At 41.5% G+C, this 24,609-nt stretch overlaps 1 long non-coding RNA gene across 3 annotated transcripts in view; it reads right to left on the bottom strand.

The window, feature by feature from the left end:
* The window catches only part of LOC101905128 (uncharacterized), a 142,192-nt gene that overhangs the window by 68,544 nt on the left and 49,039 nt on the right, over nt 1-24,609 (bottom strand). For 2 of the 3 annotated variants that reach the window (XR_811312.4, XR_009490535.1), the window contains exons 4-5: nt 16,564-16,643; nt 8,424-8,524 (exon numbers count right to left, since the gene is read on the bottom strand). This is a non-coding gene — a long non-coding RNA (uncharacterized lncRNA). The remainder of the gene's footprint in view (nt 1-8,423; nt 8,525-16,563; nt 16,644-24,609) is intronic. The other variant, XR_009490534.1, reaches the window with a different exon arrangement.

Raw genomic sequence — 24,609 nt, 5'->3', positions numbered from 1 at the left:
CTTTTCCATCACAGTGAAGCTTTCAGAAGTACTGTTAGCCCACTTTCCACATGAAGAAACTGAGATCCAGCAGTTCCCATCACGAGGGAGGGCAGGGCGAGGAATGAGATCTCTCTGGCTCCAAGGGCAAGCCTCCCTCCACCAGGCCTCACCACCTCTGGGAGGGAGCATGTCCAGTTTCAGGAGCATGTCCAGTTTCAGCCCTTCTTTCATTCCCTGTTCTTGTAATCCTCAAATGTTGTGCATTTGGAATTTCTTTCTTGGCTTTAGGTCTTGGGTCTCAACTCCACAGTGCCTGCAGGAATGTACACATGGCCTTCCAGGGAGGTTTTTTCCTCAAAAAGTCCAGACTCTTCAGTGTACAGTTGGTGGATGGGGAGTCAGAACCTCAGAGTTCAATGTTTCCCCTGGGTGAACTCCAGAGTAACAGGATTGGGGCAGAGCACTCCCAATCTGCATTATAATAATAAATTCTAGTTTGTATTTCTTGAGCAGTTACAAACTGCCAGGCATTGCTGTGGGCTTCCCTGGTGGCTCAGTGGTAAAGAATCTGCCTGCCAATGCAGGAGATGCAGGTTTGAGCCTGGGGTCAGTAAGATCCTCTGGAGCAGAAAATCGTAACCCACTCCAGTATCCTTGCCTGGAGAATCCCATGGACAGAGGAGCTTGGTGGGCTACAGTCTTTGGGGTTGCAAAGATTCAAACACAACTTAGTGACTAAGTATCAGCAGCAACAAGGCATTGTTAGAATCACCTGATACACATTATTTTCCCTTAGTACTTCCTACAACCCCAAAGAACAGGTCCCCAGTCTCTTATTCAGATTCCACACAGGTCCCTGGTATGCTTCAGAATTCAAAATGGTTCATATTTGTGAGCGACAAATCAGTGCATATACTGGATTATTGATAACAGCCCCATAATACCCATCTGTTATCAAACACACTGATGTTCCTGCACCACACTTGCAGATAATCATGTTTAATGGGATAAACGAAAACTAAGTCTTACATTAGTAGTTCAGATCAGGTTTTGCCATCAAATGAATTTTGTACAAGTTTACAAAAAAATCTGTTTTTTTGGAGCCCTTTGGATTTCAGAATTGCTACAAAGGGATTGTGGATCTGGAATGTTATAATTCATACTATACAGGTGAGAAAATGGAGGTTTAGCTCTATGAAAAGCCTACCCAAGGTCACACTGAGAGCGACAGGGCCAGCGTTTGGACTCAGTCTGCTTCTGCTCAGCCCATTGCATGTGATCACCTCAGCTTGACAGCAAACCTTCATGTGGCAGGAAATAAAGTACTCAAACCTGCCCTACTTCCCTGCCACTCGAGAAACTAGTCATGGGTGACATTCACATTCCTTTTTAATGGAAGTGATGAATACATGTTCTTGTAAATCGGTAGGCCGGAGCGCATAGGGAAACACCTCCTCAAAGAGATGAGTGAAACCAAACTCCACGCGTGTTTGGGGAGAGGAGGAGAAGGGTGAGTGGCTTTCTCATTCTTGCTAAGGAAATATGCTGTGCTTTCTGTTTTTCCAGCTTTGGGTGCGTTCTTCTTTGGCTCCCCTTCTGCTCCGGTGAATGGGCTCCCTGACCTTGGCTTTCTGTTCTCACGGGCTCCAGGAGCGCTTGGCATTTCCGCTGCTGCTTCCCCTGCCACTTGCTCATTTGGGCCTCTTCCTCTTTCCTGAGGTCGGGTCTCTCTTGACCATGTTATTGGCTCCACTGGTCAAGAGCCTCCCCAATCCTCTCATCTGCTGGTGCGAACCCAGGCACACAGCCACCTCTAACTGAACAGCAGAGAAATAGTGTAATTTCCCAGGTAGTGGTAGAGTCCACTTGCCAATGCAGGAGATGCAAGAGATGAGGGTTTGATACCTGGGTTGGAAAGATTGCCTGGAGGAGGACATGGCGACCCATTCCAGTATACTTGCCTGGAAAATTCCATGGATAGGGGAGCCTGGCAGGCTACATGGGGTCACAGAGAGTTGGACACGACTGAACAACCGAGTACACACAGAGAATAATTTCACATAAACACCCTCAGTCTCATTCTAGAACTGAAGGTTTGACATTCTTACTGTTTGAGGGGACTATAGAGGACAAGAAGTGAGGTGTCTCGGTGTGTGTTACTGCTGCTTTGCCAAGGCTCCCGCCTCCTCCAAGTCACCAAGAATGCGAATACTTAGCCAGCTGCTTAGCAAGACATCAGCTTCCAGGGAGCAGAGGAGAAAAGCAGAGACACACTGACTTTTTGGCACTTGAATCTTTGCATTTTGGATTAACTTGGCCTTAACTAAATTATCATCATGGGCCATCCCCTCTGGATAATGAGAAGAGGTTGTGGTGAATTTACACGCACTTGGTTAACTTAATCTTTATATTTTTTCGAAAAAGCATATTGTCCTTCTTTGGAGATGTTGGAAGCATGTCCAAATTTTGGTGGGGCACAGCAATTGCTAGTATTTATTCAGGTTACTTTGCAGAAGGGAAAGGCTACCCATTCCAGTATTCTGGCCTGTAGAATTCCATGGACGGTACAGTCCATGCGGTTGCAAAGTGTCAGACATGACTGAACAACTTTCACATTCAGGTTGTTTGGTGGAGTCTGACATGGGCAGTATGCAGGTCAGGAGGCAACAGTTAGAACTGGACATGGAACAACAGACTGGTTCCAAATAGGGTAAGGAGTACGTCAAGGCTATATACTGTCACCCTGCTTATTTAACTTACATGCAGAGTACATCATGAGAAACACCGGGCTGGATGAAGCACGAGCTAGAATCAAGATTGCTGAGAGAAATATCAATAACCTCAGATATGCAGATGACACCACCTTTATGGCAGAAAGCGAAGAAGAACTAAAGAGCCTCCTGATGAAAGTGAAAGAGGAGAGTAAAAAAGCCGGCTTAAAACTCAGCATTCAAAAAATGAAGATCATGGCATCCGATCTCATCATTTTATGACAAATAGATGGGGAAAAAGTGCAAACAGTGTCAGACTTTATTTTTGGGGGCTCCAAAATCACTGCAGATGGTAACTACAGCCATGAAATTAAAAGATGCTTGCTCCCTGGAAGAAAAGCTATGACCAAACCTAGACAGCACATTAAAAAGCAGAGACATTACTTTGCCAACAAAGGTCCACCTAAGGTCCATCTAGTCAAGGCTGTGGTTTCTCCAGTGGTCATGTATGGATGTGAGAGTTGGACTGTAAAGAAAGCTGAGCATCGAAGAATTGATGCTTTTGAAATGTGGTGTTAGAGAAGACTTTTTGAGAGTCCCTTGGACTGCAAGGAGATCCAACCAGTGCATCCTAAAGGAAATCAGTCCTGAATATTCATTGGAAGGACTGATGCTGAAGTTGAAACTCCAATACTTTGGCCACCTGATGTGAAGAACTGACTCATTTGAAAAGACCCTGATGCTGGGAAAGATTGAAGGTGGGAGGAGAAGGGGATGACAGAGGATGAGATGGCTGGATGGCATCACCAATTCAATGGACAAGAGTTTGAGTAAACTCCAGGAGTTGGTGATGGACAGGGAGGCCTGATGTGCTGCAGTCCATGGGGTCACAAGGAGTTGGATACGACTGAGTGACTGAACTAAACTGAACTGACATGGGCAAAGGAAAACTAAATTAAAAATGGATCAGCCCTGTTTAAAAATTTTTATTATTCCACAGTGATCTCTCTTCTTGTGACATCCTATTTTACCCTTGATGATATTACGAAAGATACTCTTTTGTTCTTCAACTTATGAGAAAACAAACCATGGAAAGTAACAGGAATACCACTGATTTTCATTAAGGGCTGATGAATACTTGGGTCAAATCCATTAATTATAGAGATCAAAGGAGAATCATACATTTTCACTCTAAGTTCTTTTTTTTTTTTTTCCCCTCAGAAGAATAGAACCCAGTGAAACCAAATATTTCCTAACCCAGTAAAGAAATCTGTGACAATCTGTCCTACGAGCTAATTTACTTAGAGTTTTGTGTTTAAATTACACATGGTCTGGTGGGTCTTGCCCTCCCTAGACTTTTTTTTTTTTTTTTTACCAATTCAAGCCAGTGAAGTCAATACCAGCAAATATTTTCATGGGCACAGTTTCTTCTGACCATGAAGCTCATTTCTTTGTTTACCTTCTGTGGTCACTACACATTCCCAGATTCACTGGTTCCCATCAAAGCCTCTCTTCTCCCACCTTTGATTCCAGTTCATGTTTTCTGCCCTCAACATGGCAAACTTTTGGTGACTCATGGTTTTATATTCAGCTTCCTTGTTTTCTTACTCTGTACACCATCCCTCTGTGATTATCCAATGCTAAGACTTGATTGGTCACCTAGGAGTTAGAGAATCCAATGTGTATCCATCCCTGTTAAGCTCTAGAGCTCAGAACTCAAGAGCCTCCTCTTGGATTCTGTTAGGATGTTCCACAAGCATCTCAAACTCAATATGCCCCAAAGCATACTTGTCATTCACAGCTGCCCTTCTCTCCATCACTGCCAACACCCTCCTCCTCCTCAAACCTGTTCTTCTTAAACTTCAAGGTCAATGGAAGGTCTCATCATTTTTCCATCTCCTAAACCAGAGTCATCTTCAGGTCATCCTTCATGACTTTGTCATCCTTCATATTCAATCAAATCTTCTTTCCAGCCATGCTCTTCAGTCCCTCTACTTCCCAACTAGCTTTGGGAGCCAATCCCTTCTCTTTTCCACTGACATTGTCTTGGTGTAGACCCTCCTCCCTCACTGTACTCCGAGACCACGAGGCACTAATTCCTACAGCCCTGGGTTAGCCTCACTGCCATCCATCCTAACCCTCACCTCAAAGTAGCCTTCACACATGCTTTCCACTGGAGCTAATTTTCTCAAACACAAATCTGTCTTTTTCTTTTTCACTTCCTTAAAGCTCTTCAAGTATCCTTCTTCATTTACAAAATACAGTCTTATCTCCCTAGCACCATATTCCAGGCCTCCCATGTTCTGGCCCCATCGTCTCCCTCTTCTCTTGCCATATCTTGCCTTGTATGTTTAGATAATCTGACACTTCTCACTGATCCTTGAACATAGCAAGTGGCTTTAAATCTTTGGGTCTCTGGGAACTTCCCTGGCAGTCCAGTGGTTAAGACTCCACACTTTCAATGCAGGGGCTGCAGGTTTGATCCCTTCTTGGGGAACTAAGATCCCACATGCCATGTGACAAGGCAATAAAATAAATAAAAATAATACAAATAGAAACAAATGCTTATTAAAAAAAAAAAAAACACAAAAACAACAACTCTTTGGGTCTCAGTACATGAGATTCACTCTCCTAGAATTCTCTTTCCCCTCCTCCACTAGAAGACACCTACAAGGTCATTCAATAAACACCAACAGGGGTCTGTTATGTACCTTAAGACTGTCCCAGACAGTGAAGACAAAAATGTGAAGGCATGGTTCTTTTCCTAACCATCCAGTTGAAATATCACTTCTTGAAACTTCCTTTAAATATCCCCTCGGCAGCCCCACCACCTGTGCATAGTAGATCACTTCTTCTTTCTGCTCTGTGTATACGTTTTTCACAGCGCATATGTGATATCATTTTTGTTTGTCTGCCTGGGCTCAGAACCAACGCCCATGGCTTCAGAGAGAGGAAGCGAGTAGTTTAAAGACTATGTAGGCACTGACATCTGTGCAGTAGGCAGAATTCTAAAATGGTCTCTCAAGATTCCTGACCCTTGACAAATTCTATGATGCTGATGAATCTTAGATAATTTTCTGGAAACACAAAGTTGCAAAAATATTAGTATTTTTAGAGAGTTCTCCAAAAGAGTTGTTTGTTAGTAAGTATTCTCCTCTCCTGATCACTCTCCTGAGCTAGTCACTGTCTCTCACCATAATGAAGTGTTAATATACAGGTGTCTGTGTTTCGGGTTGATAGTATTAGTCCAGATCATAGTTACGGCATGAGGATTCTCTAGTTGTGGTGCACAGGCTCAGTTGTTCTGCAGCATGTGGAATCCTAGTTCCTCAACCAGGGATGAAACTCATGTCCCCTCCACTGCAAGGTGGATTCTTAACCACTGGAGCACAAGGGAACTCTCTGCAAAATATTTTTTGACTGAATGATAAAGATAAATTGGAAATTCTTGCTTTAGTTATTTAATCAACCATATTAGAATTTCTCATAATAGGAGGGATATTATGACCTATAATTAAAAATAAAGAAAGTACATACATGTAACGTGATGAGATTTTGTTTTATTTATGTTTTGCTCTGAAATTGTATGGGAGGCTCAGTTACTAATAGTTGGCAGAGGGAGATTAAAAAGAATCCTGCTGTAACTGTTGCTGCTATAGTTTGTACTTACATAATGTATTTAATTATAAATATGATCATCAATCAGAGAAGGCAATGGCAACCCACTCCAGTACTCTTGCCTGGAAAATCCCATGGGGGGAAGAGCCTGGTAGGCTGCAGTCCACGGGGTGGCTAAGAGTCAGACATGACTGAGCGACTTCACTTTCACTTTTCACTTTCATGCATTGGAGAAAGAAATGGCAACCCACTCCAATGTTCTTGCCTGGAGAATCCCAGGGATGGGGGAACCTGGTGGGCTGCCATCTATGGGGTCACACAGACTCAGACATGACTGAAGCGACTTAGCAGCAGCAGCAGCATGATCATCAATATTGACTTGTCACTGGGACATTTGGCAACTGTCTTTAGACAAAGGTTCCAGAGGGATCTTTGGTTAGTATCCAGGGATCTAATAGAGTGTTAATTCTCCGAGCTACGTTTCAACCTCAAGAGATGTCCCTGGCTGATCTTGCCTTTTAACAAGAGAAAATAGGAGAAAACTTACTTTCAGGAACAAACCTCCAGTGGAAAGTGATAAGGAATTCCATATGATACACAGCACTAGCTCTATTCTGAGTCATAAGTCTTACATTAAACTTTTTTCTTCAAGTTTTATTGAGATATAATTGACCGATAGCTCTGTATAACTTTAAGGCATATAGCATAATGATTTGGCTTATGCATCATGAAATGATTACCACAGTAAGTTTAGTGAACATTCATCATCTCATATAGATACAAAATTAAAGTAATAAAAAATATATATAGTTTTCCTTGCGATGAGGACTCAGGATTTACTTGCAACAATTTTTATATTAAATATATAGCAGCATTAATTATATGTATCATGTTGTATTGGTATTTATTTATCTTATAATGGGAAGTCTGTGACTGCCTTCATCCAGTTCTCTTACCCAAACCTCCTGCCCCCAATAACCATAAATATGATCTCTTTTTCTGTAAGTTTGTTCCTTTGTTTTTGAACTATAATGGATGTATAACATTATGTTACTTCTTGGGACACAACATAGTGATTTGATATTTCTATGCACTTTAAAATAATCACCATGATAAATCTAGGTATGATATGTTTCCAAAGATACCACATAATTATCGACTGTGTTCCCACATTGTACATTTCATATCCACGATTCATTTATTTTGCAACCGGAAGTCTGTAGTTCTTAGTTTCCCTCATTTAATTCTCTCCTCCCCCTTCTCCTTTCCTCTCTGGCAACCACTTGTTTGTTCTCTGCATCTGTAACTCTGTACTGTTATGTTGGTTCATTTGCTTTATTTTTGAGATTTCACATATAAGTGAAACCATACAGGATTTGTCTTTCTTTGATTTATTTTACTTAGAATAACTCCCTCTAGGTCTATCCATGTTGTTACAAGTGACAAGACATAATTCTTTTTTATGGCTGAGTAGTATTTCATTTTATGTGTATGTATCTGTGTATGTGTATATATATGTGTGTGTGTGTGTATGTATATATGTATATCATATCTTCTTTATCCATTCCTCTCTGGATAGGCACTTAGATTGCTTCTACATCTTGGCTATTATAAATAATGCTGTTATAAACCTAAGGGTACATGTATTTTTTCTAAATAGAGATTTCATTTTCTTCAGATAAATATCCAGGAGTGGACTGCTGGATTATGTGATATTTTCTTTTAAAATTTTTTTGAGGAATCTCTATTCTCTTCCATAATGGCTGTACCAAATTATATTCCCATCTACAGTGTACAAGGGTTCTGTTTTCTCCATATCCTCACCAACAGATGCTATTTTTTTGTCTTTTTGATAATATCCATTTTGACAGATTTGAAATATCTCATTGTGGTTTTGATTTGCACTTCTCTAACGATTAGTAATGTTGAGCATCTTTTACTGTGCCTGCTGGCCATCTGTATGTCCTCTTTGGAAAAATATCTATTCAGATCTTTTGCACATTTTTAATCACACTGTATAGCTTTTTTTTTTTTTTTGAAGTTGAGTTGTATGAGTTCTTTGTATATTTTGAACATTAGTCCTGTCAGATCTATCATTTGCAAATATCTTACCCCATTTAGTAGATGGTGTTTTTGTTTTGTTGAGCGTTTCCTCCACCATGTGAAATTTTTAGTTCGATGTAGTCCTGTTTGTTTACTTTTCTTCCCCTTGCCTAAGGAGACATATACAAAAAATATTACTAAGACTGATGTCAAAGAGTATAATGCTTACGTTTTCTTCCAAGTCTAATGGTTTCAAGTCTTACATTTAAGTTTTTAACTCATTTTTATTTTGGTATAAGAGAATAGTCTAGATTGATTCCTTTGCACATAGCTGTCCAATTTTCCCAACACCATTTACTAAAGAGGCTGTCTTTTTCCACTTATATATTCTTGCCTACTCTGTGGTATGTTAACTGCCCACACAAAAGTGAGTTTACTTCTGGTCTCTCTGTTCTGTTCCATTGATCTGTGTGTCTGCTTTTGTGCCAGTATCACATTGTTTTTATTACTGTAGCTTTGCAGTATAGTTTGAAGTCAGGGTGGGTGTTTCCACCAGTTTTATTCTTTCTTAAGATTGTTTTGGCTATTTCAAGTCTTTTGTGTTTCCATACAATTATTAGAATTACTTTTTCTAGTTCTGTGAAAATGGAGAAGGCAATGGCAACCCACTCTGGTACTCTTGCCTGGAAAATCCCATGGATGGAGGAGTCTTGTGGGCTGCAGTCCATGGGGTCGCTAAGAGTCAGACATGACTGAGTGACTTCCCTTTTTTCACTTTTGTGCATTGGAGAAGGAAATGGCAACCCACTCCAGTGTTCTTGCCTGAAGAATCCCAGGGGCGGGGGAGCCTGGTGGGCTGCCGTCTCTGGGGTCGCACTGAGTTGGACACAACTGAAGTGACTTAGCAGCAGCAGCAGCAGTTCTGTGAAAAATGTCATTGGTATTTTGATAGAATGCATTGAATCTTTAGATTGCTTTGAATAGTATGGTCACTAGAATAAAATTAATTCTTCCAATCCATGATATATCTCCCATCTGTTTGTGTCATCTTCAATTTTTCTTATCAGTGTCTTACAGTTTTTTGAAAACACTCTTTTACTTCATTCATTAGATTTATTCCTAAATGTTTCATTCTTTTTGATGCAATTTTAAATGAGATTGTTTTCTTAATTTCTTCATTATCTACGTTTATTTATTTTATTTTTGGCTGTGATGGGTCTTCATTGCTGGGCTGGCTTTTCTCTAGTGGCAAGCGAGGGCTACTTTCTGGTTGCAGCATGTGTGTTTCTCACTGTGGTGGCTTCTCTTGTTGCAGAGCACGGGCTCTTGGTCATGGAGGCATCAGCAGTTGTGGCACGCAGGCTCAGTAGTTGTGGTTCCGAGGCTCAAGAGCTCAGGCTCAGTAGCTGTGGTGCGTGGGCATAGTTGCTCCACGGCATGTGGGGTCATCCTGGATCAGGGGTCAGACTCATTGTCCCCTTCATTGGCAGGCAGATTCTTTACCACTGAGCCACCAGCAAAGTCCCTTAATTTCTTCTTCTGATAGTTTGTTGTTAATATATAGAAATGCAACATATTCTGTATATTAATTTTGTATCCTGAAACTCTCAAATACATTGATGAGTTCTAGTAAGCTTTTGGTAACATCTTCAGGATTTTCTATGAATATATATAAATTAATATTAAAATCACCCCAAAAAGATGTCCTTTTCATTATAGGGGACTGGAATGCAAAAGTAGGAAGTCAAGAAACACCTGGAGTAACAGGCAAATTTGGCCTTGGAATATGGAATGAAGCAGGGCAAAGACTAATAGAGTTTTGCCAAGAAAATGCACTGGTCATAACAAACACCCTCTTCCAACAACACAAGAGAAGACTCTACACATGGACATCACCAGATGGTCAACTCTGAAATCAGATTGATTATATTCTTTGCAGCCAACGATGGAGAAGCTCTATACAGTTAACAAAAACAAGACCAGGAGCTGACTGTGGCTCAGATCATGAACTCCTTATTGACAAATTCAGACTGAAATTGAAGAAAGTAGGAAAAACCACTAGACTATTCAGGTATGACCTAAATCAAATCCCTTATGATTATACAGTGGAAGTGAGAAATAGATTTAAGGGCCTAGATCTGATAGATAGAGTGCCTGATGAACTATGGAATGAGCTTAGTGACATTGTACAGGAGACAGGGATCAAGACCATCCCCATGGAAAAGAAATGCAAAAAAGCAAAATGGCTGTCTGGGGAGGCCTTACAAATAGCTGTGAAAAGAAGAGAAGCAAAAAGCAAAGGAGAAAAGGAAAGATATAAGCATCTGAATGCAGAGTCCCAAAGAATAGCAAGAAGAGATAAGAAAGCCTTCTTCAGTGATCATTGCAAAGAAATAGAGGAAAACAGCAGAATGGGAAAGACTAGAGATCTCTTCAGAAAAATTAGAGATACCAAGGAACATTTCATACAAAGATGGGCTCGATAAAGGACAGAAATGGTATGGACCTAACAGAAGCAGAAGATATTAAGAAGAGGTGGCAAGAATACACAGAAGAACTATACAAAAAAGATCTTCATCACCCAGATAATCATGATGGTGTGATCACTGACCTAGAGCCAGACATCCTGGAATGTGAAGTCAAGTGGGCCTTAGAAAGTATCACTACTAGCAAAGCTAGTGGAGGTGATGGAATTCCAGTTGAGCTCTTTCAACTGGAAAGAGCTGTGAAAGTGCTGCCCTCAATATGCCAGCAAATTTGGAAAACTCAGCAGTGGCCACAGGACTGGAAAAGGTCAGTTTTCATTCCAATCCCAAAGAAAGACAATGCCAAAGAATGCCCAAACTACTGCACAATTGCACTCATCTCACACGCTACTAAAGTAATGTTCAAAATTCTCCAAGCCAGGCTTCAGCAATATGTGAACCATGAACTTCCTGATGTTCAAGCTGGGTTTAGAAAAGGCAGAGGAACCAGAGATCAAATTGCCAACATCCACTGGATCATGGAAAAAGCAAGAGAGTTCCAGAAAAACATCTATTTCTGTTTTATTGACTATGACAAAGCCTTTGACTGTGTGGATCACAATCAACTGTGGAAAATTCTTCAAGAGATGGGAATACCAGAGCACCTGACCTGCCTCTTGAGAAATCTGTATGCAGGTCAGGAAGCAACAGTTAGAACTGGACATGGAACAACAGACTGGTTCCAAATAGGAAAAGGAGTACGTCAAGGCTGTATATTGTCACCCTGCTTATTTAACTTCTATGCAGAGTACATCATGAGAAACGCTGGACTGGAAGAAACACAAGCTGGAATCAAGATTGCCGGGAGAAATATCAATAACCTCAGATATGCAGATGACACCACCCTTATGGCAGAAAGTGAAGAGGAACTCAAAAGCCTCTTGATGAAAGTGAAAGTGGAGAGTGAAAAAGTGGGCTTAAAGCTCAACATTCAGAAAATGAAGATCATGGCATCCGGTCCCATCACTTCATGGGAAATAGATGGGGAAAAAGTGCAAACAGTGTCAGACTTTATTTTGGGGGGCTCCAAAATCACTGCAGATGGTAACTTCAGCCATGAAATTAAAAGAAGTTTACTCCTTGGAAGGAAAGTTATGACCAACCTAGATAGCATATTCAAAAGCAGAGACATTACTTTGCCAACAAAGGTCCATCTAGTCAAGGCAATGGTTTTTCCTGTGGTCATGTATGGATGTGAGAGTCGGACTGTGAAGAAGGCTGAGCGCCAAAGAAGTGATGCTTTTGAACTGTGGTGTTGGAAAAGACTCTTGAGAGTCCCTTGGACTGCAAGGAGATCCAACCAGTCCTTTCTGAAGGAGATCAGCTCTGGGATTTCTTTGGAAGGAATGATGCTAAAGCTGAAACTCCAGTACTTTGGCCACCTCATGCGAAAAGTTGACTCATTGGAAAAGACCCTGATGCTGGGAGGAATTGGGGGCAGGAGGAGAAGGGGATGACAGAGGATGAAATGGCTGGATGGCATCACTGACTCGACGGACGTGAGTCTGGGTGAACTCCAGGAGTTGGTGATGGACAGGGAGGCCTGGCGTGCTGCGATTCATGGGGTCGCAAAGAGTCAGACATGACTGAGCAGCTGAACTGAACTGAACTGAATATATTGATAAGGATTTTTGTGTCTATCATCAGTGATATTGGTCAGTAATTTTCCTTTTTTGTGTTATCTTTGTCTAGTTTTGGTGTCAGGTGATGCTGGCCTTGTATTAATAGAATGAGTTTGGAAGAATTTCTTCCTCTGCTATTTTTTGGTATAATTTGAGAAGGATAGGTATCGATTCTTCTCTGAATGTTTGCTGGATTCTACCTATGAAACCATCTGATTCTGGATTTTTTTGTTTGGGGAATTTTTCTTTTTTATAACTAAATTTCATTACTAGTAATTGCTCTGTTTTGTTTTGTTTTGTTTTCTTCTTGATTTAGTCCTAGAGGGTTATATATTTCTAGGCATTTCTTCTAAGTTGTCCATTTTATTGGCATACAATCATTCATAGGGGTATCATGACATCCTTTGAATTTCGGTTGTGTTGACTGTGAAGTTTGCATTTCTGACTTTATCTTTTTTCCTTGATAAAAAGAAAACCTTCTGGTAAAGGTTTGTCCATTTTGTTTACCCATTCAAAGAATCAGCTTAGCTTCATTGGTCTTTTTTTTTTTTTTGGTCTCTATCTCATTTATTCCTGCTCTGATCTTTATGATTTCTTTTTTTTTTGGATTTTCTTTTTTTTTTTTTTTTCCTTTCTAATTTTATTTTATTTTTAAACTTTACATAATTGTATTAGTTTTGCCAAATATCAAAATGAATCCGCCACAGGTATACATGTGTTCCCCATCCCGAACCCTCCTCCCACCTCCCTCCCCATACCATCCCTCTGGGTCGTCCCAGTGCACTAGCCCCAAGCATCCAGTATCGTGCATCGAACCTGGACTGGCAACTCGTTTCTTACATGATATTTTACATGTTTCAATGCCATTCTCCCAAATCTTCCCACCTTCTCCCTCTCCCACAGAGTCCATAAGACTGTTCTATACATCAGTGTCTCTTTTGCTGTCTCGTACACAGGGTTATTGTTACCATCTTTCTAAATTTCATATATATGCGTTAGTATACTGTATTTATGGGCATACACACTGAGGAAACCAGACGGGAAAGAGACACGTGTACCCCAATGTTCATCGCAGCACTGTTTATAATAGCCAGGACATGGAAGCAACCTAGATGTCCATCAGCAGATGAATGGATAAGAAAGCTGTGGTACATATACACAATGGAGTATTACTCAGCCATTAAAAAGAATACATTTGAATCAGTTCTAATGAGGTGGATGAAACTGGAGCCTATTATACAGAGTGAAGTAAGCCAGAAGGAAAAACATAAGGTTAGGTTTTTTATTTGAGATTCTTCTTATTTCCTGAGGTAGGCTTGTATCACTATAAACTTCACTCTTAGAACTGCTTTTGCTGTGTCCCCAGAGTTTGGATCATTGCATTTCATTTTCACTGGTCTCTAGGTATTTTGTTTGTTTGTTTGATTTCTTCAGTGTTCCACTGGTTATTTAGTAGCATACTGTTTAGCCTCCATGTGTTCCTGTTCTGCAGTTTTTCCCCTCTGTGGTTGAATTCTAGTCTCAAAGCATTGTGGTCAAAAAAGTTGTTAACTATGACTTCAGTTTCTTAAATTTACTGAGAATTGTTCTGTGGCCAAGCATGTGCTCTATCCTAAAGAATCTGCCATGTACATTTGAGAACAATGTGTATTCTGCTGCTTTGGGATGGAATGTTTTATATTTATGAAGCTATTCTGGCTTTCTTTTCACTTCCATTTACATGGAATGCCTTTGTCCATCCCCTCACTTTCTACCTGTGTGTCTTTAGATTTAAAGTGAGTCTTTTGTGGGTAGTTTATTTGTGGGTCTTTCTTTTGTATCTATTCAGCCACTCTAGGTTTCTTATTGGAATATTTAGCCCATTTACTTTAAGAGTTAACTACTGATGGGAAATGTACTTATTGCTATTTTGGTAATAGATTTGAGGTTGTTTTTGTAGTGCTTTCTTGTTCCTTTCTTCTTCTGCTCTCTTCTCTCATGATTTGATGACAATCTTTATGTTACATTTGGATTCTTCACTCTTTTTCCTGTGTGTATGTATTACAGAATTTTGGTTTGTGATTAGCATGAAGTCTATATATAGCTATATATATACATATATACATATATATAATGTGTATAATGTATGTATATAATTATAAATTGCTGATCTCTTAATGTTTAATGTATTTTCACGACCTTGAATTTTTACTCTTCCCCTCCCCTTTTACTGTTCTTAACATCATATTTTACGTCTTTTTGTTTTGTATTTCTTTTAACTACCTATTGTGGATATAGATGACTTTACTACTTTAGTCTTTTAACGTTCCTACTAGGCTTATACCTGGTTGATTTACCTTCTTTACTGTATATTTGCCTTTACCAGCAAGATTTTTCCTTTCATAATTTTTATATTTCTCATTTCTTTTCTGCTCAGAGCAGTTCCTTTAACATTTCGTATATAGCTGGTTTGGTGGTGCTGAACTCTCTTAGCTTTTCCTTTTCTGTAAAGCTCTCTCTCTCCATCATTTCTGAATGAAAGCCTTGCTGGGTAGAGTATTCTTGCTTGTAGTTTTTTCCCTTTTATCACTTTAAACATACTGGGCCACTCCCTTCTGGCCTGCAGAGTTTCTACTGAAAAAATCAGCTGATAGCTTTATGGACATTCCCTTGTACATAACTTGTTGCTTTTTCCTGTGCTGCTTTTAAGATTCTCTCTTTATATTTAATTTTTGTTATTTTTATTACAATGTGTTTTGGTGTGGCCCTCTTTGGATTGATACTGTTTGGGGTTTTCCAAAGTCTCCTGTGTTGCAGGCAGATTCTTTACTACTGAGCCATCTGTTTGGGATTTTCTATGCTTCTTGGACCTGGATGTCTGTTCCCTTTCCTAAGTTAAGAAACTTTTCAGTTATTATGTCTGCAAATGTGTTCTCTGCCCCTTTCTCTCTCTCTTCTCCTTCTGAGACTCCTATGATATGAATGTTAGTACACTTGATGTTGTGGGTCCTGGGGTCCCTGAAGGCAGGGCCTAGGGTCTGGGAGCTGGTGTTGGTCTTCTGTTGAGTGGGGCCAAGTCCTGGGTCCTTTGGTGGATGGCACTGTGTCCCAGGGCAGCTGGTTTGCTGGTGAGTGGGGCTGTATCCCCACCTAGCTAGCTGCTTGACCTGAAGTGTTCCAGTACTGGTGTTGACAACCTGGTGGGTGGGGCCATGACCTAGCGCTAAGTTAGAGAGGGGATTCCAAAATAGTGCTTGGAAGCTCCAGAGTCCTCTTGGTAGAATAAGTTTCTCCAAGTGACTGCTGCCCATGTCTGTGTCCCCAGGGTGAGCTCCAATTGCCTCTGTTTCTCTGGGAAGCTCTCCAAGATCAGAAGGTGTGTCTGATCCAAAATTCTTTCAACTTAGAGCTTCTTCTCTGAGTATCAGAGTGTGTGAGATTTTTTGTGTGCTCTTTAAGAGTAGAGTTTCTATTTCTCACAGTTCTCTGGCTCTTCTGAAAGTAAGCCCCACTGGTCTTCAAGGCCAAACATTCTGGGGGTTTGTCTTCCTGGTACAGAGCCACAAGGCTGGAGAGCCTGCTGTGGGGCTTGTACCCTTTGATTCTTAGGAGAACCTATGCAATTGTAATTATCCTCCCATTTGTAGACCACCTACCTGGGGATATGGGTCTTGATTATACCATGTCTCCAGACCTATTACTTATCTTGTTGTGGTTTCTTCTTTATATCTTTAGTTGTAGGAAATCTCTTCCACTAGGCTTCAGGTCTTTGTTCTCAATAATTTTGCTGTAAATACTTGTGATTTTGATGTGACTGTGGGAGGAGGTGAGCTCAGGGTCTTCATACTCCACCATCTTGGCCTCTCTGTCTAAGTTAAGCTTTTCAGTTCAGAGCAGAACACTGTTCCCCAAGCAGTCTCTGATAACCATACTCTTTGAGCAACAGTTTGTGAAGAATGAAGTGCAAGAAGAGTGAAAAGTTAACTTGTGTGTGTGTGTGCTGTGTTGTGTTGTGTAGTTTCTGTGCTTCTGGGTATGTACATTCTGGGAATGTAGATTAAGGGGTTAAACAATCCTACTCACCCACACCTGCTCCCAGAAGACACTGGCTGTCCCAGGGTGGAGTAGCAACAACAGAGGGTCTTGGCATGATTATTAGTGTCCTGAGGGAGAAAAAAGCCCCATATCACTTACAATGGTTCAGCCTTACCTTCTACAGGAGGAGAGAAACTAGTAGGCTTGTGCAGGGAGTAGAGAGGTGTCAGTGATCACCAAGGGAGAGAAAGGAGAGGCTAAATTTTCTAGGTTTCTAAAGATGTAAGGACCTCAGATCGGAGAAGGCAATGGCACCCCACTCCAGTACTCTTGCCTGGAAAATCCCATGGATGGAGGAGCCTGGTAGGCTGCAGTCCATGAGGTCGCTGAGTCGGACACGACTGAGCGACTTCACTTTCACTTTTCACTTTCATGCATTGGAGAAGGAAATGGCAACCCACTCCAGTGTTCTTGCCTGGAGAATCCCAGGGACGGGGAAGCCTGGTGGGCTGCCGTCTATGGGGTCGCACAGAGTCGGACATGACTGAAGTGACTTAGCAGTAGCAGCAGCAAGGACCTCAGATAGGCCTCGAACCCCACTCCTCCACAGGGATGACCACAGCCAGAAGCTATAGCTTCTGAGAAGCTAAGCTCCTTCACTGCCTACTCTTCCAGATGCTGGGGTCAGAAACCAGACACGGGCAAAATACCAGGTCCTGGGAAATCCTTGCTTCGTGAAAGGTGTTCCCATCCCCTTATGAATAGGTGCAGGGTAGAGTAGAAATAACCTCTGTCCTGGGCTCTGGGAACTGAGTCACTTGTAGACTGCATCCCAGTTACAAAGAACCTTCCTCTGCCCAGTCTCACTGAGTTATCATAATAGCCCCAAGAGATAGAAATTGTTATTCTTAATCTGATTATTATGCAATAGAGAAGGAAACGGAGTCTTGGTGAAGTTAATGATCTTTCCCAGGATGACACGGCCAGCCTGGCTCCAGGTCTCTGTAGCTGGACCTTCTTTTAATCCTGTGCTCCATCCATCTGATGCCCAAGGGTCGGAAAGAGAGGCCAGAGCAAGGATCATGTCCATTCCCAAGCAGGGACCTCAAGACCCTCCTTTCCTCAAGACCCTGACTTTCCTGGGCCACACTGCATGTCTTTCAGGCAGCAGCACTTGGGCTTGTCCTCTGTCTGATTCTCCAGCTTAGCTGATTCTGTGAGGTCATGAACTGCAGTCTAGGGGAAGCTTTAAACATCTTCAGTTCTGCACCCTTAGAGAAGGCATCTGGGGGAGGTAAGGGCCTATCCTGTGCAAGGGATGTGAGGCGCTTAGTGGGAGCATCAGCAACGGTGCCTGCCTAGAGAGGCGGTGTGTGGAGGAAGCCCCTCCCCTACTCCTCTCAGGAAGGACAGTCCGGGTGTAGAGCATGAACTGCACAGGCCTAGCCCAAGCCCCACCTCTACACTTGTTAGTTATTTGATCTTGCACAAAGTTATTTTTTTCTATGTCTCTGGTTCCTCAACAATAAAAACAGAGAAAAAAATTGCCCCTCCCTTATGTTATTATGAAGATTACATGAAATAAAGAATGCAAAGTACTTAGCACAGTGCCAGGCCCACTGAGAGAATGCTTTAATGACGTACAACACACTGGATGGAATGCTCATTCATTCATTTATTCATTTGGCAAGAATGTATTAAATGCCCAGTCTATGTCTGCCTTCCCAGGTGGTGCTAGTGGTAAAGAACCTGTTTGCAATGCAGGAGACATAAGGGATACAGGTTCGATCTCTGGGTTGGGAAGATCCCCTGGAGGGGGACATGGCAACCCACTCCAGTATTCCTGCTTAGAGAATCCCATGGACAGAGGAGCCTGGTGAGCTATGGTCCATGGGGTCACAAAGAGTTGGACACGACTGAAACAACTTAGCACTATGTCTAAGGAGCAGTATGCTAAAAACTCAGTCCCTGGGACTTTACCAACACTCATCTCTGTAGAATCTAATCACACAAAAGTTCTTTTCTTCATAAATGTTACAGTATGAACTGCTTTTATAATCATGGGAAATGATTTTTGTTGCTTACTTCTGCCCTTTATTCCTCCTTTATTTCCTACATAAGAACATAGTTGGAATCAGATGGGATCTGGAGTGAAGCAGACCATGTACTTGTCGTGAACATTTGAGCAAGTCCTTTCTCCTGTAACTCTCAGCTTCTCATCTGCAAAATGGGGAGAGTCACATCTTCCACAGAGGACTATTAAAAGGAAAAAATGAAATAGTGGATCAGGTAAAGCACCTGATTTAGGGCAGGTGCTCAATACATATCAGTAGGGCAGGTGCTCAATACATATCAGCTGTCCTTCTACTTTTCAAAACATATGGATAGAACTTCTGGTTTCTGGCCTGGCATTGTAAGAAGTTTGAGAGTCACCACTCCATCCTAGCAACAAGTAAAAGGCTGAACACACTGCAAAGTTAGCAACTCTTTTTAGATCCATATGGAAGTGAGGTCACAGGACAAATCACTGTCCCCTAAACTGGAAGGAGTGACAGGCGAATACAGAGAATTACAACTTACCAAGGAAGAACCCTTCATGGGGACCAGCACCACGTAAGGGAAACCTGAACTGAAACCGATGAATTACTGGAGGCTCAGTGCGGGCAAGTCAAAAATTCCAGAGGGATCCAGTCATCAGGACACCTGAAACTTTTGTGAGTTTTACTTCCTGGAGCTCTACTGGATTCTTACAGTGAATACTGGAGAAAAATTCCCCCATGCTTCTGGTAAGGGGAGGGGAAGAGGAACCATTTTGAAACTTCTGAGCATTCTGTTCTTAACAAGATCCACTCTAAAGAGAAACTATTTAACCAGAGCCTCACATGCTGGAGCTTTATCAGATCCAAACTGACTTCAGCTGGCTGTGGCCTTCCACATAGGAGAAAGGAAGTCCCCAACTCCAGCTCCCTCCAGCCATCCTGCCCACCTAAAGAGAGGGGAGTGCTGAGAAGTACCTGTGAAGTTCACAGTTCAGAGCCATAGCCTCACTAAAAGACTGAGCCCTAATCTTAGGACTATAAAATGCTTCCCCTTGCCCTGCAATTCCCACATCACCAAAGGAACAGCAGTTCCTCTTAGCCAATTCATTATATCTGGCTATCAAGAAAAAAAAGTTTTTTAATTTAAAATTAAAAACACACTTTGAAGGGTCAGAGCAAGCAAGCATCAGAACCAGACTCAGTTATGGCAGAGATGTTAGAATGATCAGACTGGGAATTTGAAGCCACTTATAATTGATATGCTAAGGGCACTAATGGACAGAGAAGTCAGCATGCAAGAATAGATGCAAAGGTAAGCAGAGAGGCGCTTCCCTAGCGGCTCAGCAGTGAGCAATCTGCCAGTAATGTAGGAGCACAAGACACATAGGTTCAGTCCCTGGGTCTGGAAGATCCCCTGGAGAACATGGCAACCCATTCCAGTATTCCTGCCTGGAGAATCCCATGAACAGAAAAGCCTGGTGGGCTACAGTCCATAGGGTCACAAAGAATCAGACACAACTGAAATAACTTAGTATGAACATATACACGCATGGAAGCAGAAAGATGGAATTCTAAGAAAGAATAAAGAAATGCTAGAGATCTACAACACTATATCAGGAAACAAAACAGAAGCACAGGAGAAATTACCAATACCTTTGATGGACTTATTAATAGACGTGGCTGAGGAATTTGAAACAATGATGATTGAGAAGTTAATGTTAGACACCAAAACACAGATCCAAGAAGCTCAGACAACACCAAGCAGAATAACAGCAGGGAAAAAAAAAAAAAAAACCCTACATCTAAACTTATAATTTTCAAGCTAGAGAAAATAGAAGATTAAAAAAAATCCTGAAAAAGGTCAGAGGGGAAAAATCTTACCGATAGAGAGGAGCAAAGATAAGAATTATATCTGACTTCTCCTCAGAACCCAGGCAAGCAAGAAGAGAATGTAGTGAAACATTTAAAATGATGAGAGAAAAAAAACAACAGTTCTGTTTGTGAAATTAACCCTCAATAGTAAATGAGGAATAATTAGACAAACAAAAATTGATTGAGGGAATTTTTTTGCCAATGGATCTGCATTGCAAGAAATGTTAAGTTCTTTAGAGAGAAGGAACATGATGTAGGTTAGAAACTTGGAGCTACATAAAAGAGGCACATAGAAGGAATAAGTGAAGGTAAAACCAAACCTTTCTTTTTTTTTTTTCATTCTTAATTGATATAATAGATAATAATTTTTTCATAATTGTATTAGCAACAATTACTTGAAAGTGAGTGAACGGATCAATAAACTGTGGTACATTCAGACAAGGGAATATGATTCAGTGCTAAAAAGAAATGAACTATCAAGATAAGAAAGACACAGAGGAACCATAAATGTGTATTACTAAGAATGAGCACCAAAGAATTGATGCTTTCAAACTGTAGTGATGGAAAGACTCTTGAGAGTCTCTTGGACAACAAGGAGATCAAACCAGTCAATCCTAAAGGAAACCAACCCTGAATATTCATTGGACAGACTGATGCTGAAGCTTCATTACTTTGGCCACCTGATGCAAAGAGCTGACTCATTGTAAAAGACCCTGATGCTGGGAAAGGTTCAAGGCAAGAGGAGAAGGGGGTGACAGAGGATGAGATGGTTGGATGGCATCACCGACTCAGTGGACAGGAGTCTGAGCAAGCTCTGGGAGATAGTGGAGGACAGAGGAGACTGTCATGCTGCAGACCATGGAGTTGCAGAGACTCAGACATGACTTAGTGACTGAACATCAGCAAGTGAAAAAAAATGATGTGAAAAGTTATATAATGTCTAATTCCAATTATATGACATTCTGTGGAAAAAGCAAAACTATGGGGACAGTAAAAGGTCAGTGGTTGCCAAGGGCTAGGCATAGAGGGATGGTGAACAGAAAGCATCTTTCAGGGCCATGAAACTACTCTGTGTGATGTTATAATGGTGGATACATGTTACTATACATTTGTCCAAACCATAGATTGTACAACGCCAAGAAAGAAGCCTGTGGACTTTAGGTGATTATGATGTGTCAATGTAGATTCATCAATTGTAACAAAAGTACTGTTACCCAAAAAACTGTGTTTGCCTCTTGGTGGGTGTTGATCCAAAAGACACAACCAAGCCAAAGACTGGGAGAAGGAAGAACTTATTACTTTCAACAAGTAAGGAAAACACCGAGGATCTTTCCCTGAACAGTAAAATTGGGAAAGTTTTAATCTAAGCGTACATGTATATTAATGAAAGGGCTTTGGCAGAGAATTCAGCATAGAACTGGGGCAAAGGTCAACAGAGTCCGAGCTTTAGCTGAAGTCACAAAGGCCAGAAATAAACAATATCATTAGGCTCCAGTCTATCTGGTGGTTGTCTTCAGGCTAATCTTTACTACTAGAAATCTTTACTTCCCTGGGAGAAATATCAATAAGCTCAGATATACAGATGACACCATCCTTATGGCAGAAAGCGAAGAAGAACTAAAAGAGCCTCTTGATGAGAGTGAAAGAGGAGAATGAAAAAGCTGGCTTAAAATTCAACATTCAAAAGACGAAGATTATGGCATCTAGTATCATCACTTCATGTGAAATAGATGGGGAAACAAGGAAACTGTGAGAGACTTTGTTTTTTTGGGCTCCAAATTCACTGCAGATGGTGACTGCAGCCATGAAATTAAAAGATGCTTGCTCCTTGAAAGAAAAGCTATGACCAACCTAGACAGCATATTAAAAAGCAGAGACATTACTTTGCCAACAAAGGTCCATCTAGTCAAGGCTATGGTTTTTCCAGTAGTCATGTATGGATGTGAGAGTTGGACCATAAAAAAAGCTGAGAGCTGAAGAGTTGATGCTTTTGAACTGTGGTGTTGTAGAAGGCTCTTGGGAGAGTCCCTTGGACTGCAAGGAGATCAAACCAGTCACTCCTAAAGGAAATAAGTCTTGAATATTCATTGAAAGGATTGATGCTGAAGCTGAAACTCCAATACTTTGGCCATCTGATGTGAAGAATTGATTCCTTAGAAAAGACCCTGACACTGAGATTGAAGACAGGAAGAGAAGGGGATGACAGAGGATGAGAGGGTTGGATGGCATCACCAACTCTATGGACATGAGTTTGAGCAAGCTCCGGGAGTTGGTGATGGACAGGGAGGCCTGGCGTGCTGCAGTCCTTGGGGTCACAAAGAGTTGGACACGACTGAGTGACTGAACTGAACTGAGGAATCTTTACAACTGATACATTATTTTTACTATTGTTACTTGTCTTGCCTAATAGCAGTTATTTGTTCCTGTATTCTTTTGTTCTCTTAAGATCAGTAATCACTGAGACCCATTTAGGCCCATGTATTGATGAAAGTGAAAGTGGAGAGTGAAAAAGTTGGCTTAAAGCTCAACATTCAGAAAACGAAGATCATGGTATCTGGTCCCACCACTTCATGGGAAATAGATGGGGAAACAGCGGAAACAGTGACAGACTTTATTTTTCTGGGCTCCAAAATCACTGCAGATGGTGACTGCAGCCATGAAATTAAAAGACGCTTACACCTTGGAAGGAAAGTTATGACCAACCTAGATAGCATATTCAAAAGCAGAGACATTACTTTGCCAACAAAGGTCCATCTAGTCAAGGCTATGGTCTTTCCTGTGGTCATGTATGGATGTGAGAGTTGGACTGTGAAGAAGGCTGAGTGCCAAAGAATTGATGCTTTTGAACTGTGGTGTTGGAGAAGACTCTTGAGAGTCCTTTGGACTGCAAGGAGATCCAACCAGTCCATTCTGAAGGAGATCAGCTCTGGGATTTCTTTGGAAGGAATGATGCTAAAGCTGAAACTCCAGTACTTTGGCCACCTTATGTGAAGAGTTGACTCATTAGAAAAGACTCTGATGCTGGGAGGGATTGGGGGCAGGAGGAGAAGGGGACGACAGAGGATGAGATGGCTGGATGGCATCACTCACTCTATGGACATGAGTCTGAGTGAACTCCGGGAGTTGGTGATGGACAGGGAGGCCTGGCGTGCTGCGATTCATGGGGTCGCAAAGAGTCAGACACGACTGAGTGACTGATCTGATCTGATTTTGGCCAGGCTTAGATCACAAAATGGCTTAGACCAAAATGGCTTCTCTTATGTCAAGAAAGTCATGCCTGGTTCTCTTTCCCTGTGGACCCTCTTTCCTGGTTCTCTTTCCTATGGACCCCCTATCATATCTACTCAGAGCACCATTCTGGTGGAGGATGTTGATCATGTGTGTACAGGATCCTGTTTTGATGAGATTAAGATTCGTTGTTGTTGTTGTTGTTATTGCTGCTGCTGCTGCTAAGTCCCTTCAGTCGTGTCCAACTCTGTGCAACCCCATAGACGGCAGCCTACCAGGCTCCTCTGTCCCTGGGATTCTCCAGGCAAGAACGCTGGAGTGGGTTGCCATTTCCTTCTCCGATGCATGAAAGTGAAAAGTGAATAAGATGTGTTAGCCTATGGTTATTCTTCAGTCCACCAATAAGAACTCCAGCCAGGTTCTGCTTAGTTCCCCATCTTCCCTGAGGCCTTGCCAAAGCCAATGTGGCTTCCCTGATGGAGATTTCAGAGAGGAAGTAGAAAGAAGTGTGATAAGAGGCTGAGGCCCCAGAAGCCTGTTAGAGATACTGGATTGTTTTGGGACGAGAACCATGAGCCACTCAAGAGCAGGGGTGCAGGTGGGGACAGTGGCCACCTATCCCTCTTTCACGGCATTTGAGAAATCTGGGTACAGATGAGCTTATTTATAAAACAGAAACAGACTCACAGACATAGACAACAAACTTACTGTTATCAAAGGGGAAAGGAGTAGGGGAGGAATAAATTAGGAGATTGGGGTCAGCGGATACAAGCTACTGTATATGAAATAGATACACAAGGACTTACTGTATCACAAAGTATATTCAGTATCTTGTAATAACCTATAATGGAAAAGAATCTGGAAAAGAGTATAAATAACTGAATCACTTGGCAGTACGCCTTAAACTAGCACAACACTATAAATCAACTGCACTTCAATTAAAAAGAAAGAAAAG

Source organism: Bos taurus, chromosome 14 (assembly GCF_002263795.3).
Source record: "Bos taurus isolate L1 Dominette 01449 registration number 42190680 breed Hereford chromosome 14, ARS-UCD2.0, whole genome shotgun sequence".
Lineage (NCBI taxonomy): Eukaryota > Metazoa > Chordata > Mammalia > Artiodactyla > Bovidae > Bos > Bos taurus.
The sequence above is the reverse complement of the archived record's forward strand: the minus strand, read 5'-3'. Positions and strand labels throughout refer to the sequence as shown.